The sequence below is a fragment of the Salvelinus sp. IW2-2015 genome, linkage group LG14, assembly GCF_002910315.2.
Source record: "Salvelinus sp. IW2-2015 linkage group LG14, ASM291031v2, whole genome shotgun sequence".
In the NCBI taxonomy this organism is placed as follows: domain Eukaryota; kingdom Metazoa; phylum Chordata; class Actinopteri; order Salmoniformes; family Salmonidae; genus Salvelinus; species Salvelinus sp. IW2-2015.
The window spans coordinates 53,023,538-53,040,837 of NC_036854.1; the positions used below are offsets into that span (position 1 = coordinate 53,023,538).

The following is a 17,300-nucleotide window of genomic DNA, read 5'->3' on the forward strand; positions in this document are numbered from 1 at the left end:
GTAATACTAATACTTTAGTTTAAAAGTAGTCATCACACACACACACACAACACACACACACACACACACACACACACCACACACACACACACACACACACACACAACACACACAACACACACACACACACACCACACACCACACACACACGCAACGCAATTGTGTGTGTGGTGTGTATACTGTAACACACTCAGCCTATACCACACAAGCACACACACAGTGCCTTCGGAAAGTATTCAGACCCCTTGACTTTTCCCACTTTGTTAGGTTACAGACTAAAATTGATGATGGGAAAAAAAAACATCTACACATAATACCCCATAATAACAATGCAAAAACAGGTTTAGACATTTCTGCTAATTTATATATATAAAAAATCTCTCTCTCTCATATATATATCACATTTACATAAGTTTCCAGACCTTTAAATTAGTACTTTGTTGAAGCACCTTTGGCACGAGTCTTCTTTGTTTATGACGCTACAAGCTTGGCAAACCTGTATTTGGGGAGTTTTGCCAAGCTTATCTAGAACATTAATATTGAATATTCTGAGAAACACGTTAACCACGTTCTGGGTATGTTCTGTCTGACATTAAGGGAATGCTCTCCTAACTCTAACAGAACATGCTAAATAGGTTCTCAGGAGGCTTTTGCTAACATACATAGAATGTTCCCATAACTAATGGAAAACTGGATACACAAACATCAGGGGAACATTACAAAAATGTTCTCTCTCGCTAGAATTGTTAGCTGGTCTCTTTGTGGCCAGTACAATCACTGCAGTTCATTGCAGTGCAGTATAAATCAGACATGCCTCAGATACATTGATTTATTCTCCTGTGAGTATGAGTACAGTACATTTACAGTGTCTTCGGAAAGTATTCAGAGCCATTGACTTTTTCCCACATTTTGTTATGTCACACCCCAAACCATCACACTATACCACCAAGCTTGACCGTTGGTATGAGGTTCTTACTGTGGAATGCAGTGTTTGGTTTTCACCAAACATAAAATGGGACCCATCTCGTCCAAAAATTTGACTCAAGTTTGCCAAAAAAGCCTCTGGAAGCACCTGGATGATCATCGAGACTCTTGGAAGAATGTTCTATGGACAGATGAGTCAAAAGTACACTACTTTTTGGACTACATGGGTCCCATTATGCTTGTTGAGAACCAAATACTGCATTCCACAGTAAGGACCTTATACAAAAGTCAAGCATTGTGGTGATAGTGTGATGGTTTTTGGGGAATGATTTGCTGCTCAGGACTTGGACGATTTACTGCCTCAGGACCTGTTGCTTCCAGCCTACAAACAGAAACTAAAACAGCCAAGCCTCCCGCGCTCAGGTCGTTCAACGCTGGTCGCACAATCTGATTCCACGCTTCAAGACTGCTCGATCACGTGGATTGGGATATGTTCCGCATTGCGTCCAACCAACACCATTGACGAATAAGCTGATTTCGGTGAGCGAGTTTCATTAGAAAGTGCATGACGATGTCGTACCCACAGCACGATTAAACACATTCCCAAACCAGAAACCGTGCATTGATGGCAGCATTCGCGTGAAACTGAAAGCGCGAACCACTTGCTTAACCAGGGCAAGGTGACCGAAACATGATCGAATACAAACACGTGTAGCTATTCCCTCCGCAAGGCAATCAAACAAGCTAAGTCCCAGTATAGAGACAAAGTAGAGTAGCAATTCAACAGCTCAGACAGAAGAGGTATGTGGCAGGGTCTACAGCAATCACGATTACAAAAAGAAAACAGCGCCGTCGCGGACCAGGATGTCTTGCTCCCAGACAGACTAAATAACTTTTTTGCTCGCTTTGAGGACAATACAGTGCCACTGACACAGCCCGCTACAAAACCTGCGGGCTCTCCTTCACTGCAGCGAGGTGAGTAAAACATTTAAACGTGTTAACCCTCGCAAGGCTGCAGGCCCAGACGGCATTCCCAGCCGCGTCCCTCAGAGCATGCGCAGACGCAGCTGGCTGGTGTGTTTAAGGACATATTAAATCAATCGTTATCCCAGTGTGCTGTCCCACATGCTTCAAGAGGGCCACCATTGTTCCTGTTCCCAGAAAGCTAAGGTAACTGAGCTAAACGACTACCGCCCCGTAGCACTCACTTCCGTCACCATTGAAAAATGGCGTTTTGAAGGACTAGTCAAGGACCATATCACCTCCACCTCTACCTGACCACCTAGACCCACTCCAATTTGCTCTTACCGACCCAACAGGTCCACAGACGACGCAATCGCAACCACACTGCACACTGCCCTACACGCAATTGTGTGTGTGTGTGTATACTGTACACACTCAGCCTATACCACACAAGCACACACACAGTGCCTTCGGAAAGTATTCAGACCCCTTGACTTTTCCCACTTTGTTAGGTTACAGACTAAAATTGATGATGGGAAAAAAAAACATCTACACATAATACCCACGCAATTGTGTGTGTGTGTGTATACTGTACACACTCAGCCTATACCACACAAGCACACACACAGTGCCTTCGGAAAGTATTCAGACCCCTTGACTTTTCCCACTTTGTTAGGTTACAGACTAAAATTGATGATGGGAAAAAAAAACATCTACACATAATACCCCATAATAACAATGCAAAAACAGGTTTAGACATTTCTGCTAATTTATATATATAAAAAAATCTCTCTCTCTCTATATATATATCACATTTACATAAGTTTCCAGACCTTTAAATTAGTACTTTGTTGAAGCACCTTTGGCAKCGAGTCTTCTTTGTTATGACGCTACAAGCTTGGCAAACCTGTATTTGGGGAGTTTGCCAAGCTTATCTAGAACATTAATATTGAAAATTCTGAGAACACGTTAACCACGTTCTGGGTATGTTCTGTCTGACATTAAGGGAATGCTCTCCTAACTCTAACAGAACATGCTAAATAGGTTCTCAGGAGGCTTTTGCTAACATACATAGAATGTTCCCATAACTAATGGAAAACTGGATACACAAACATCAGGGGAACATTACAAAAATGTTCTCTCTCGCTAGAATTGTTAGCTGGTCTCTTTGTGCCAGTACAATCACTGCAGTTCATTGCAGTGCAGTATAAATCAGACATGCCTCAGATACATTGATTTATTCTCTGTGAGTATGAGTACAGTACATTTACAGTGTCTTCGGAAAGTATTCAGAGCCATTGACTTTTTCCACATTTTGTTATGTCACACCCCAAACCATCACACTATAACCACCAAGCTTGACCGTTGGTATGAGGTTCTTACTGTGGAATGCAGTGTTTGGTTTTCACCAAACATAAAATGGGACCCATCTCGTCCAAAAATTTGACTCAAGTTTGCCAAAAAAGCCTCTGGAAGCACCTGGATGATCATCGAGACTCTTGGAAGAATGTTCTATGGACAGATGAGTCAAAAGTACACTAACTTTTTGGACTACATGGGTCCCATTATGCCTGTTGAGAACCAAATACTGCATTCCACAGTAAGGACCTTATACCAAAAGTCAAGCATTGTGGTGATAGTGTGATGGTTTGGGGATGATTTGCTGCCTCAGGACTTGGACGATTTACTGCCTCAGGACCTGTTGCTTCCAGCCTACAAACAGAAACTAAAACAGCAAGCTCCCGCGCTCAGGTCTGTTCAACGCTGGTCCGACCAATCTGATTCCACGCTTCAAGACTGCTTCGATCACGTGGATTGGGATATGTTCCGCATTGCGTCCAACAACAACATTGACGAATAAGCTGATTCGGTGAGCGAGTTCATTAGAAAGTGCATTGACGATGTCGTACCCACAGCAACGATTAAAACATTCCCAAACCAGAAACCGTGCATTGATGGCAGCATTCGCGTGAAACTGAAAGCGCGAACCACTGCTTTTAACCAGGGCAAGGTGACCGGAAACATGATCGAATACAAACAGTGTAGCTATTCCCTCCGCAAGGCAATCAAACAAGCTAAGTCCCAGTATAGAGACAAAGTAGAGTAGCAATTCAACAGCTCAGACAGAAGAGGTATGTGGCAGGGTCTACAGTCAATCACGGATTACAAAAAGAAAACCAGCGCCGTCGCGGACCAGGATGTCTTGCTCCCAGACAGACTAAATAACTTTTTTGCTCGCTTTGAGGACAATACAGTGCCACTGACACAGCCCGCTACCAAAACCTGCGGGCTCTCCTTCACTGCAGCCGAGGTGAGTAAAACATTTAAACGTGTTAACCCTCGCAAGGCTGCAGGCCCAGACGGCATTCCCAGCCGCGTCCTCAGAGCATGCGCAGACCAGCTGGCTGGTGTGTTTAAGGACATATTAAATCAATCGTTATCCCAGTGTGCTGTTCCCACATGCTTCAAGAGGGCCACCATTGTTCCTGTTCCCAACGAAGCTTTATTGTATATCTGAGTCTAACAATGACACACGGCTCCACGTAGCGTGCACTGCCCATCCATCCAAATAAGAGTAAAGTTGCTTATTTTTTGTGTAGTGAGAGGTAACTAATCTTCCTATTAGTTCACCTCTCAACGAAACCTTAACCTTGACACCCTCGTCTCTCTTTTGTCCCACTTCCTATTTACTCTGTCCGTGTTTTGTTCTTGACTCTGCCAGAGACGATAGGTCCACAGCTCGATCGCATATTTCGCAACCCACACCGCTACACTGCCCCACTAAAACCATCTCTGACAAGGCTGTAATTACCTATGTGGAATTGCTTTCATCGACTACGAGCCTCAATATACACACTTGGACTCAGTCTACTTATCTATACTCATCACAAAACCTCGTCATCATACTAGTAGACCCACCGACCTATCCACGATGAGGTCTCATCCCCCTGCCATATGTGCCAACTGATTTCGCTGACTCTCTACTTCGAACGGAGCCATCAACCACCCCGAAGGTCGAGGTATAACTTTGTTTAAAGCACACCTCACTCGCTCAATCACAAACCAATCTCTCCCCATCCCCGTCTGCCATCCTTCTTAACCTCCTCAACCACTGGGTCCCCACAGTCGGACGTGTCTAGTAGACCCTTTCTCACATGTACTCCTGATTCACGTGAGCAGCACAAAGGCGTGGCCAATTGCACGCCTCCAACTCAATCATCAAGTTTGCGCGACGACACTACAGTGGTAGCTTGATTACCAACAACGACGAACGCCTACAGGGAGGAGGGAGGCCCCTCGGAGATGTGGCTGTCAGGAAAAAACTCTCACATCTCAACGTCAACAAAACAAAGGAGATGATTGTAGACTTTCAGGAAATAGCAGAGGGAGCACCCCCCTATCCACATGTCGACGGGCAGTAGTGAGAAGGTGGAAAGTTTTAAGTTCCTCGTGTACACATCACGGACAAACTGAATTGACACACAGACAGCTTGTAAGAAGGTGCAGCAGCCCTCTTCAACCTCAGGAGGCTGAAGAAATTCAGCTTTCACCAAAAGCTCTCACAATTTCTACAGATCGCACAATCAGATGCATCAACACGCAATCCTGTCGGCTGTGTATCACCGGCCGGTGTACGGCAACCTGCTCCGACCACACCGTAAGGCTCTCCAGGGTAGTGAAGTCAGCAGAAGCATCACCGCCAAAGTGAGCAAGACTACCCTGCCCTCGCGGACACCTAAACCCCGAGCCCGTGTCACAAGGAAGGCCATTCAAGATATACATCAAGGGACAACAACCACCCAGCAACTGCTCGTTCACCCCTGTTCATCCAGATAGGGACGAGGTCAGTACAGGTGCATCAAAGCAAGGACGAGAGACTGAAAAAACAGCTTCTATCTCAAGGCCATCAGAACTGTTAAATACCACCACTAACATTTATGGCCGCTGCCAACATACTGACTCAACTCCAGCCACTTAATAATGGAATTGATGGAAATTAGTGTCAAAATGTTCACTAGCCCACTATTTTTAAACATATCCATTATATATATGTTTACAACCCTACATACTCACCTCATATTGTAATTGTACTATACTGCTTAATCATCCAACTGCATCTTGCCATTTTATGTATATACATGTTTCACTAGCACTTATAAACTTATGCCACTCTATGGTCTATAGCACACCCTACATACTCATCACCTCATGTACTAGACTGTACACACATATACTCATCTACCTGCATCTTGGCCTATTGCTGTTCTGTACCATACCACCTCACTTCATATAGTCTATGTACATATTCTTTATTCCCTTTACACTTGTGTGTTAAGGTAGTAGTGTGGAATGTTAGTGCTTAGATTACTTGTGGTTATTACATCATTGCGAACTAGAAGCACAGCATTTCGCCTACACTCGCATTAACATCTGCTAACCATGTGTATGTGACAAATAACATTTGATTTGATTTGATTTGACTTGCCTTAATAGAAGGAACCATGAATTCTGCTCTGTATCAGAGAATTCTACAGGAGAATGTCAGGCCATCCGTCTGTGAGCTGAAGCTGAAGCGCAGATGGGTCATGCAGGAAGACAATGATCTAAAACACACACTTAAGTCTACATGAAAATGGCTAAAAAAAGCAACACATTTGAAGTTTTGGAATGGCCTAATCAAAGTCCAAACCTAATCCCTATTGAGATGTTGTGGCAGGACTTGAAACGAGCAGTCCATGGTTGAAAATCCACAAATGTCGCTGAGTTATAGCAGTGCTGCATGCAAGAGTGGGCCAAAATTCCTCCACAGCGATGTGAGAGACTGATCAACAACTACAGGAAGCGTTTGGTTGCAGTCATTGCAGCTAAAGGTGGCACAACCAGTTATTGAGTGTAAGGTGGCAATTACTTTTTCACACAGAGGAATTGGGTGTTGCATAACTTTGTTATGAAATAAATGAAATTAGTATGTAATTATTGTGTTATTTGTTCACTCAGGTTCCCTTTATCTAATATTAGGTTGGTTGAAGATCTGATAACATTCTGTATAAAAAAATATGCAAAAGCAGAGAACATTTGAAAGGGGGCAAATACTTTTTCACAGCACCTTCAGATGAACCTGAAACATCAAGTCATCTCTTCTCCCTCTGGCTCAAGGAGACGGCTAAAGAAGAGGGACTGTCCAGCAGGCAGGCAGCAGCTACTGTAGKGCAATTTCATTTGGCTCAGGGCTGTCATCCAGAACAGAGTCTATCTACCCTAGAATTTGAACACTTAGCTAGGCAATCTGGGAGAGAACACAGAACGGGTGATGGAACCCAGTCCAGAATCGTATCCATAACTCATGTGTTGTTAACAACCCCCCTTAGCCAGAACATCAAAGCCAGCTGCCAGGCAAGCAGACACAGTGAAGGACAGTTTACTAAGCAGCCATTTCCCAGTACACTCAGTAGACAGAGCCAATGGCTGCCCAGTTCTTCTCTGCCAAACATTCTACCAATGAATTACGGTGTAATTTGTGTTACTGGGAGTAGCTGTGTTTGTCTGACTGGGAGTTTGTTTGGTGTGTTACTGTGTTTATTATCTACCTGCCCCTCCTGTTGTTTCAAAGCTGTGTCCACTTCAGTGTCTTCCCAAAATCCCTTGAATCCACTGTCTCCATGGTGATACGGCTCGTACAGATGCATGTTGAAGCTTTATTCATTATCGTCAGCAGCTCTGTATATGGAAATTAATTTGTGGGGCTGACGCCTCTCTCCGTCTTATTCAATATTAATGCCGCCTCAGATTACCAGACAGCTCTACTCCGGCCCCCAGGGAGCTGGGATTTCTTTCAAGCAGAGAGGAGAGGGAGAGAGAACCATGTAAAGTACTCTAATTGACAAAGGAAAGCGCCAAAAGTCTCCTATTTGAACAGACATACTTGCAGAGGTGGCTAATTCAGTGATTAAAGTGAAATGTCAGCTACAGTCGTACAATTAGAGGAGAAACATGAGAACAGTTAATAATTCTTACTATTTAAACAGAAGACACTGGGTTTTATAAACAGCCTTCTGAAGACCTTCATCTCTCTCATCCTTTTCGGTCTCTACTGAAGAGCTTTTTGGCTCAGGACATATAGGCTATACCTGCGAGCACTGTAAAATCTCAGTGCTTTCATTCTCCGCTATCTTCTAATTTACCCCAAGTGACCCTGGCAAAGGGTTTGTCCTCCGAGCCAAACATATACAGTGCATTCGGAAATGATTCAGACCCCTTGACCTTTTCCACATTTTGTTCGGTTATAGCCTTATTCAAATTGATTAAATAGTTTTTCCCCCTTATCAATCTACACACAATACCCCATAATGACAAAGCAAAAACAAGTTTTTTGAAATTCTTGCTAATTTATTTTTAAAAAATTAACAGAAACATCACATTTACATAAGTATTCAGACCCTTTACTCAGTACTTTGTTGAAGCACCTTTGGCAGCGATTACAGCCTAGGGTCTTACAGCCTAGAGTCTTCTTGGGTATGATGCTACAAGCTTGGCACACCTGTATTTGGGGAGTTTCTCCCATTCTTCTCTGCAGATCCTCTCAAGCATTGTCAGGTTGGATGGGGGAGCGTTACTGCACAGCTATTTTCAGATCATCGCCAGAGATGTTCTTCCATTTAAGAATGATGGAGGCCATTGTGTTCTTGGGGACCTTCAATGCTGCAGAAATGTTTTGGTACCCTTCCCCAGATCTGTGCCTCAACACAATCCAGTCTCGGAGCTCTATGGACAATTCCTTCGACCTCATGGCTATGTTTTTGCTCTGACAACTATGGGAACTTATATAGACAGGTGTTTGCCTTTACAAATCATGTTCAATCAATTGAATTTACCACAGGTGGACTCCAAACAAGTTGTAGAAACATCTCAAGGATGATCAATGGAAACAGGATGCACCCGAGCTCAATTTCAAGTCACATAGCAAAGGGTCTGAATACTTTTTTTGGTAATACATTTGGCAAAAATGTCAAAAAAACAGTTTTGGCTTTGTCATTATGGGGTATTGTGTGTAGATTGCTCAGATTAGATTTATTTAATCAATTTTAGAATAAGGCTGTAACGTAACAAAATGTGGGAAAAGTCAAGGGGCCTGAATACTTTCCGAATGCCATGTTCTCAGAATATACTATATTAAATGTTCTAGACACGTTTCATGAGAACGTTGTAAGAACATTTCTGTGCATCAGTTGTCAGTACGTTGCCTGAGGGTCCCCCCGTTAGAGATCTTCACAGGTCCAAAAGTTTCCGAAATGGACCTGGGGCTTTCCCTCCCAGACCCGATATGCAATCTTTTAATATAGGAGACCTGTTCCGAACAGACCTGAGGACAACTAGACCCATTCTGTATAGACCTGGTCAGATCCACACCTAGTCTGGTCCGAGTGAGGGAAGCAGCAGAAAAGTAAAAAAAAAAAAGTTAAGCTACTTTATTAACCCGAGCTGATACAGCACGAGAGGGAGAGATGCCACTCTAGCAGGCGGGGGAGGGGCTGTACTGTGAGCTAGTGACACAGGGAGCAGGAATGATGGAGGGAGAGACAGCAAACAACCACGCTGACTCACACCATCGTAGACTAATAGCTGCCATAGCTAGGTTATTTATCATCAAATATGAATGCGTAGTACCTGTCTTGACTACATCAAACCAGGAGAACCTAGTTAAGCTAACATTAGCTAGCTAGGCTAATTGAGGCTGCAGTGCATGAACTTTCTCATCTTACAGTTACAAATAGCAACAACTCCAGTCAGAATATTAAGTAGCAGCCTACCTGATGGTCATTGTAGCCTATCCTTCTCCTTGAACTTTTAACCCCGTCATTTGAATTCCATCTTCCATTGATTAGATACAGTATCTCTTAACTTAATGACTGTAGCCTATTGCCACTTTGATGATTTATGATTGGCCGACAACAAGCTACACACGCCATTCTTGTGAAACGCAAGAGCAGCAGCATAAATGACAACATTTCTTTCTCTCTCTACTGTAGCAGTCAGGCTCGTATCTGTATATTGGCCCTTCCGGACAAGTCAGTTAAAATAACAATACCCCAGACCAGATCCGACCCAGACCCGTGACATTATTTAGAACACTGCATCCAAACCCACTCGGGTCCCGGATCGAGTCTTGGGTATTCATGTACAGGTGGATCAGTGAAGAACTACAGTTTAGACATACACATGGCAATTGTCATTATCTCAAAGGGTGTGTCCTCTCAAAATCAGTCTTATGGTCTAATGCTCTCTTTCACAAGGCATCAGGAGTGGCACACAGCACACACAACATAAAGATTAGGCTCAGTTAAACACATCTGTAAAGACATACAGCATGACACATACCAGAGACCATCTTATCAGATCTGACCCAGACCCGTGACATTATTTACAATTCTGGATCTGGACCCACTCTTGGGTACTCGGGTACAGATGGGACAAGACTAACTACCAATTGGATATTACGAAATTGGGGAGAAAAAGGTTTAAAAAAGTACACACCCACACAGCGTTTTCAACTTACATATTTGATGCACTTATGACATACATGATTACATTATGCATGTTCATTTATACAGTAATTATTGATCAACATGTCCTCGCCTAGGATTTTTTACTCACACCCTCTTAGCTCACGGCATTCAGATCTTTCTGTTATGCCACCATGTCTGTGTCAGTTTATCAGTTAATTTGACTATTGATTTGATTTATTTATGTCAACAATTTTAGGCAGGGTTTCCCAAACTCGGTCCTCGGGACCCCAAGGGGTGTACACTTTGGTTTATATTAGAGGTTGACCGATTATGACTTTTCAACGCCGATACCGATAATTGGAGGACCAAAAAAAGCCGATACCGATTAAATCGAACGATTTTTATATAATAATGACAATTACAACAATACTGAATGAACAATGAAATTTTTTATTTTAACTTAATATAATACAATATAATCAATGTAGTCTCAAATAAATAATGAAACATGTTCAATTTGGTTTAAATACTGCAAAAACAGTGTAGAACGTAAAAGTGCAATACGTGCCATGTAAAAGAGCTAACGTTTAAGGTCCTTGCACAGAAAACATGAGAACATATGAAAGCTGGTGGTTCAATATTACCAGTTCTTCAATTTTCCCAGTTAAGAAGTTTTAGGTTGTAGTTATTATAGAACTATTTCTCTCTACACCATTTGTATTTCATAGACCTTTGACTATTGGATGTTCTTATAGGCACTATAGTATTACCAGCCTAATCTCGGGAGTTGATAGGCTTGAAGTCATAAACAGCGCTGTGCTTCGAGCATTGCGAAAAGCTGCTGGCAAACGGAGGAAAGTGCAGTTTGAATGAATGCTTACGAGCCTGCTGCTGCCTACCAACACTCAGTCAGACTGCTCTATAAAATATCAAATCATGGACTTAATTATAATATAATAAACACAGAAATACGAGCCTTTGGTCATTAATATGGTCAAATCCGGAAAGTATCATTTCGAAAACAAAACGTTTATTCTTTCAGTGAAATACGGAACCGTTCCGTATTTTATCGAACAGGTGGCAACCCTAAGTCTAAATATTGCTGTTACATTGCACAACTTTAAATGTTATGTCATAATTATGTAAAATTCTGGCAAATTAGTTTACAGTTTGCAACGAGCCAGGCGGTCCAAACTGTTGCATATACCCTGTCTCTGCTTGCACTGAACGCAAGAGAAGTGACACAATTTCCCTAGTTAATATTGCCTGCTAACATGAATTACTTTTAACTAAATATGCAGGTTTAAAAAAAATATACTTCTGTGTATTGATTTTAAGAAAGGCATTGATGTTCATGGTTAAGTASATTTGTGCAAAGATTGCCAAAAAAAGCACAATGCGCTTTTGTTAAATCATCACCCGTTTGGCAAAGTTGAAGTAGGCTGTGATTCGATGATAAATTAACAGGCACCGCAGCAAAAGCTAGTTAACCTAGTAATATCATCAACCATGTGTAGTTAACTAATGATTATGTGAAGATTGATGGTTTTTTATAAGATACGTTTAATGCTAGCTAGCAACTTACCTTGGCTCCTTGCAGCCACAAGGTCCTTTTGACGCTGCACTCGCGTAACAGGTGGTCAGCCTGCCACGCAGTTTCCTCGTGGATTGCAATGTAATCGGCATCTAAAAAGGACGATTACCGATTGTTATGAAACCTTGAAATCGCCCTAATTAATTAGCCATGACGATTAATCGGTCGACCACTAGTTATAACATCTACCGAAAAGACAGAAATGCAATAGGGGCGGTGTTGCGGTCTATATTCAGAACCATATTCCTGTAAAGCTTAGAGACGATCTAATGTTAAATAATGTTGAAGTAATATGGCTACAGGTTCATCTGCCTCACCTAAAGACCATTCTTGTGGGAAGCTGCTATAAACCAAGTGCTAACAGTCAGTATCTGGATAATATGTGTGAAATGCTTGATAATGTATGTGATATCAACAGAGAAGTATATTTTCTGGGTGATTTAAACATTGACTGGCTATCATCAAGCTGCCCACTCAGGAAAAAACTTCAAACTGTGACCAGTGCCTGCAACCTGGATCAGGTTGTCAGTCAACCTACCAGGGTAGTTACAAACAGCACATTAATTAAATCATCAACATGTATTGATCACATTTTTACTAACGCTGCAGATATTTGCATTAAAGCAGTATCCAAATCCATAGGATGTAGTGATCACAATATAATAGCCATATCTAGGAAAACCAAAGTTCCAAAGCCTGGGCCTAACATAGTGTATAAGAGGTCATACAATAAGTTTTGTAGTGATTCATATGTTGATGATGTAAAGAATATTTGCTGGTCTGTGGTGTGTAATGAGGATGAGGAGCAACCAGACACTGCACTTGACACATTTATGAAACTACTTATTCCAGTTACTAATAAGCACACACCCATTAAGATTGTATGGTTGAGAGTGATGAGGCAAAAGGTATGGTAAATAAGTCTGGCTGCCCAACTGATTGGTAAACGTACTGCAAATTAAGAAATCATGTGACTAAACGAAATAATAATAAACTAAACTATGAAACAAAGTTAAATTATATAAAGAATGATAGTAAAAAGCTTTGGGGCACTTTAAATGAAATTGTGGGAACAAAAGCCAACTCTGCTCCTTCATTTATTGAATCAGATGGCTCACTCATCACAAAGCCTACTGATATTGCAAACTACTTTAATGACTTTTTCATTGGCAAGATAAGCAAACTTAGGGATGACATGCCAGCAACAAATGCTGACACTACACATCCATGTATATCGGACCAAATTATGAAAGACAAGAATTGTACTTTTGAATTCCGTAAAATCAGTGTGGAAGAGGTGAAAATTATTGTTGTCTATCAACAATGACAAGATGTTATGTTGTAAATGACAGACCAGGGTCTGACAATCTGGATGGAAATTTACTGAGGATAATAGCAGACGATATTGCCACATCTTCAATTTAAGCCTACTAGAAAGTGTGTGCCCTCAGGCCYGGAGGGAAGCTAAAGTCATTCCGCTACCCAAGAATAGTAAAGCCCCCTTTACTGGCTCAAACAGCCGACCAATCAGCCTGTTACCAACCCTTAGTAAACTTCTGGCGAAAATTGTGTTTGACCAGATACAATGCTATTTTACAGTAAACAAATTGACAACAGAATTTCAGCATGCTTATAGGGAAGGACCCTCAACAASCACAGCACTTGATGATAAAATGATTCCGGGGGCTGTCTTGTTAGACTTCAGTGCAGCTTTTGACATTATCGATCATAGTCTGCTGCTGGAAAAACGTATGTGTTATAGCTTTACACCCCCTGCTATAATGTGGATAAAGAGTTACTTGTCTAACARAACACAGAGGGTGTTCTTTAATGGAAGCCTATCAAATACAATCCAGTTAGAATCAGGAATTCCCCAGGGTAGCTGTTATGGCCCCTTGCTTTTTTCAATTTTTACTAACGACATGCCACTGACTTTGAGTACAGCCAGAGATTCTATGTATGCGGATGACTCAACACTATACATGTCAGCCACTACAGCGACTGAAATGACTGCAACACTCAACAAAAAGCTGCAGTTAGTTTCAGAGTGAGTGGCAGGGAATAAGTTAGCCCTAAATATTTCTAAAACTAAAAGCATTGTATTTGGAACAAAAGACTCACTAAACCCTAACCTCAACTAAATCTTGTTATAAATAATGTGGAACTTGAGCAAGTTGAGATGACTAAACTGCTTGGAGTAACACTAAATTGAACTGTCATGGTCAAAACATATTGATGCAGTAGTAGCTAAGATGGGGAGAAGTCTGTTTATATTAAAGCGATGCTCTGCCTTCTTATCAACACTATCAACAAGGTAGGTCCTACAGGCCCCAGTTTTGTCACACCTTGACTACTGTTCAGTCGTGTGGTCAGGTGCCACAAAAAAGGACTTAGGAAAATTGCAATTGGCACAGAACAGAACATGTACACAGAGAGCTAATATTAATAATATGCATGTCAAGCTCTACTGGCTGAAAGTGGAGGAGAGATTGACTTCATAACTACTTTTATTTATGAGAGGTATTGACATGTTGAATGCACCAAGCTGTCTGTCCAAACTACTGGCACACAGCTCGGACACCCATGCAWACCCCACAARACATGCCACAAGAGGTCTCTTCACAGTCCCCAAGTCCAGAACAGACTATGGGAGGCACACAGTACTACATAGAGCCATGACTACATCAAGTAACTGACGCAGAAGTAAAATTTGATTTTTTTTAAACATAAAAAACACCTTATGGAACAGCGGGGACTGAAGTAACACAAACATTGGCACAGACACATGCATACACACACACACAACATACGCACTATACATACACATGGATTTAGTACTGTAGATATGTGGTAGTGGTAGGGGCCTGAGGGCACACAGTGTGTTGTGAAATCTGTGAATGTATTGTAATGTTTTAAAATTGTAGAAACTGCCTTAATTTTGCTGGACCCCAGGAAGAGTAGCTGCTTTGGCAGCAGCTAATGGGGATCCATAATAAATACAAATACCCACCCACACGCATGCATAGACGCCATACACTCACGACATACGCTTCTGCTACTCTCTATTATCTATCCTGTTGCCTAGTCACTTTACCCCTACCTATATGTACAGAACATAGCTACTTCAATTACCTCGTACCCCTGCACATCGACTCAGTACTGATACTCCCTATATATAGCCATGTTATTTGTACTTGTTATTCACTGTGTATTTATTCCTCGTGTTACTATCTCTATTTTTTATATCTTATCTTTAACTGTGCATTGTTGGAAAGGGTACCTGTAAGTAAGAATTTCACTGTTAGTCTACACCTGTTGTCTATGAAACGTGACAAATACAAAAAAAATTGAGTTCAGATGTGTGGCAAACTCGTTATGGGTGACAATCTATGCTAGATTCGAAAGAAACTGCCATCATGCGTGTTATTTTGTTTACTTGGTCCCATGGATGTGAATGGTCTCCACATCTCATTCTTAGTGTTTCCTATGTTTCACTAACCAGTCTCTGAGCTTTACATACATCATGTCAATAGACCCCAAGGAAGCTGTCAGCTATGCCCCTTATTGACTCCGCCCCTCCCCCACCATTGTACACACAGCAGTGGATGATTGTCCCCAGAACAAAGAGAGTGGGGGGTTATGTGGAGAACTGAAGACCAACATTCCAATCACAATGCTAAGGGTGTCCAGCAGGTTCATTTAGGCCTACACACTTACTCAACCTGGTCTCAGAGCATTTCGTGTTATTCTGTATGTTCAACACTACCTCAATGTAGCTGAGGAAACAAAGCTTCCAGTTGAAAAGAAGGTCTTCAGTGTGAGGGAGAACGAGACGGTCGCACTTTTTAATAGAGTGACCCTAATTATGCCCTCTGTTCCTGCGGGTCTCAAAAGAGAAAAAATATATACTTTAATGGACGCAAAACTTCGCTGTCTCTTTGGTTGGTTTCAATCGTTTCCCCGTCCCATCTTTGTTCAGTGTGTCAGTTTCACATACACAATAGTTCTCATCAATAACACATTCTATAACCAGTCAACTACAACAATGTATGTATTTTGACATGGAAAATAGCGGTCATGTGGTAAAACAGTCTCTGTTTGATGAAGTGTTCATTGTTAGCGATGAATATGTTTCAGGGTTCAGTAAACATGACCTAGGTTGTCGACACTGTTTTTAAAAAACCGTGTCTCATGTTATTCCCCGGTCTCTCACATCAGTGAACTGTAATCAATAGCTGAGGAATGGGTTATTCATTGATTAGATTTGCCCTACTGATAACATTATGAATTAAAAGAGGGACATGTGAACCTTCAAGGCTCGCAGACAATCGCACACACGGCGCGCGCGGAAATAAACTGTACGGTGGTAGTAAGACTGTGACAAACGCCAGAGTAGCTACATCTAAACGCAATGTTAGTGACCCAGTGATGCATAGGCAATTTTAAATCGGTATCGACTCACGAAAGATGCTACAATATGAGTACACAGAGCCTAGGTGCCACACAAATTAGTTTGCTTACCTATTACACAAGGTGCGTCGGTACTTCCGAGTACTCCGCGTATCCCAGTCAACTGAATCCAAAAAAGCCGCTGTCTCACCACTCCAGTCACGCAAGCCGCACGCACATATTGCCAGTTCCGAACCAGAATGTCACATGAACTACATGTTCAATCCGACCGTGCTCAACACTGCTGCCCTGGGGAGCCATACAGTTTGTTCAAGCGAAACACAATAGGAGGACGGCGGGGGCGCATCCCCTCAAATCCTGGGACCACTGACAACCGTAGATGGATAACAACACGGTGGCGGCAACAGGCTTGGCTAGCAGTACGAGCATCATATGTGATTAAGCTACCGCGCGGTCCACAAGATATTCATGAGAGGCGGGCAGAGACTCTGTGCCACCCAAGCACGAAAGGACTTGGGTTTTCGTGGCGGGAGTATGGCGGTGGAATTTTAATGAGGACATATTGTTGCAACAGCAGGCACATCTTTTTTTGTTGTTGTCCTTACTCAGATTAGGGGCTGTTTCATTGTATTCAGAGCATTCATTCTTCCGTTAAGAAAAGAAGTGCAGGCTGCCTGGAGGCCAGTGACAGGGGAGCACTAACAAGCTTACAAAGGTCATATTGACAAATGAAACAAGACCCTCTAACACCCGTATCTGGCCCGCTATGCACTTCAATCCCGCCCGCGAGACATTAAAAAGTGTTTTTTTTGGTACCCCTTTTTTCTCCCCAATTTCGTGGTATCCAATTGTTAGTTACAGTCCTGTCCCATCGCTGCAACTCCGGTACGGACTCGGGAGAGGCG

General features: G+C 42.2%; 1 protein-coding gene across 2 annotated transcripts in view; it reads right to left on the minus strand.

Annotated features, from left to right (window-relative positions):
• The window catches only part of LOC111973377 (transmembrane protein 108), a 297,121-nt gene extending 280,288 nt beyond the window's left edge, over positions 1–16,833 (minus strand). For both annotated transcript variants that reach the window (XR_011480957.1, XM_024000721.2), the window contains exon 1: positions 16,507–16,833. The gene's annotated coding sequence lies outside the window, so the exon portion shown is untranslated. The remainder of the gene's footprint in view (positions 1–16,506) is intronic.
• Positions 16,834–17,300: the final 467 nt, after the last annotated feature.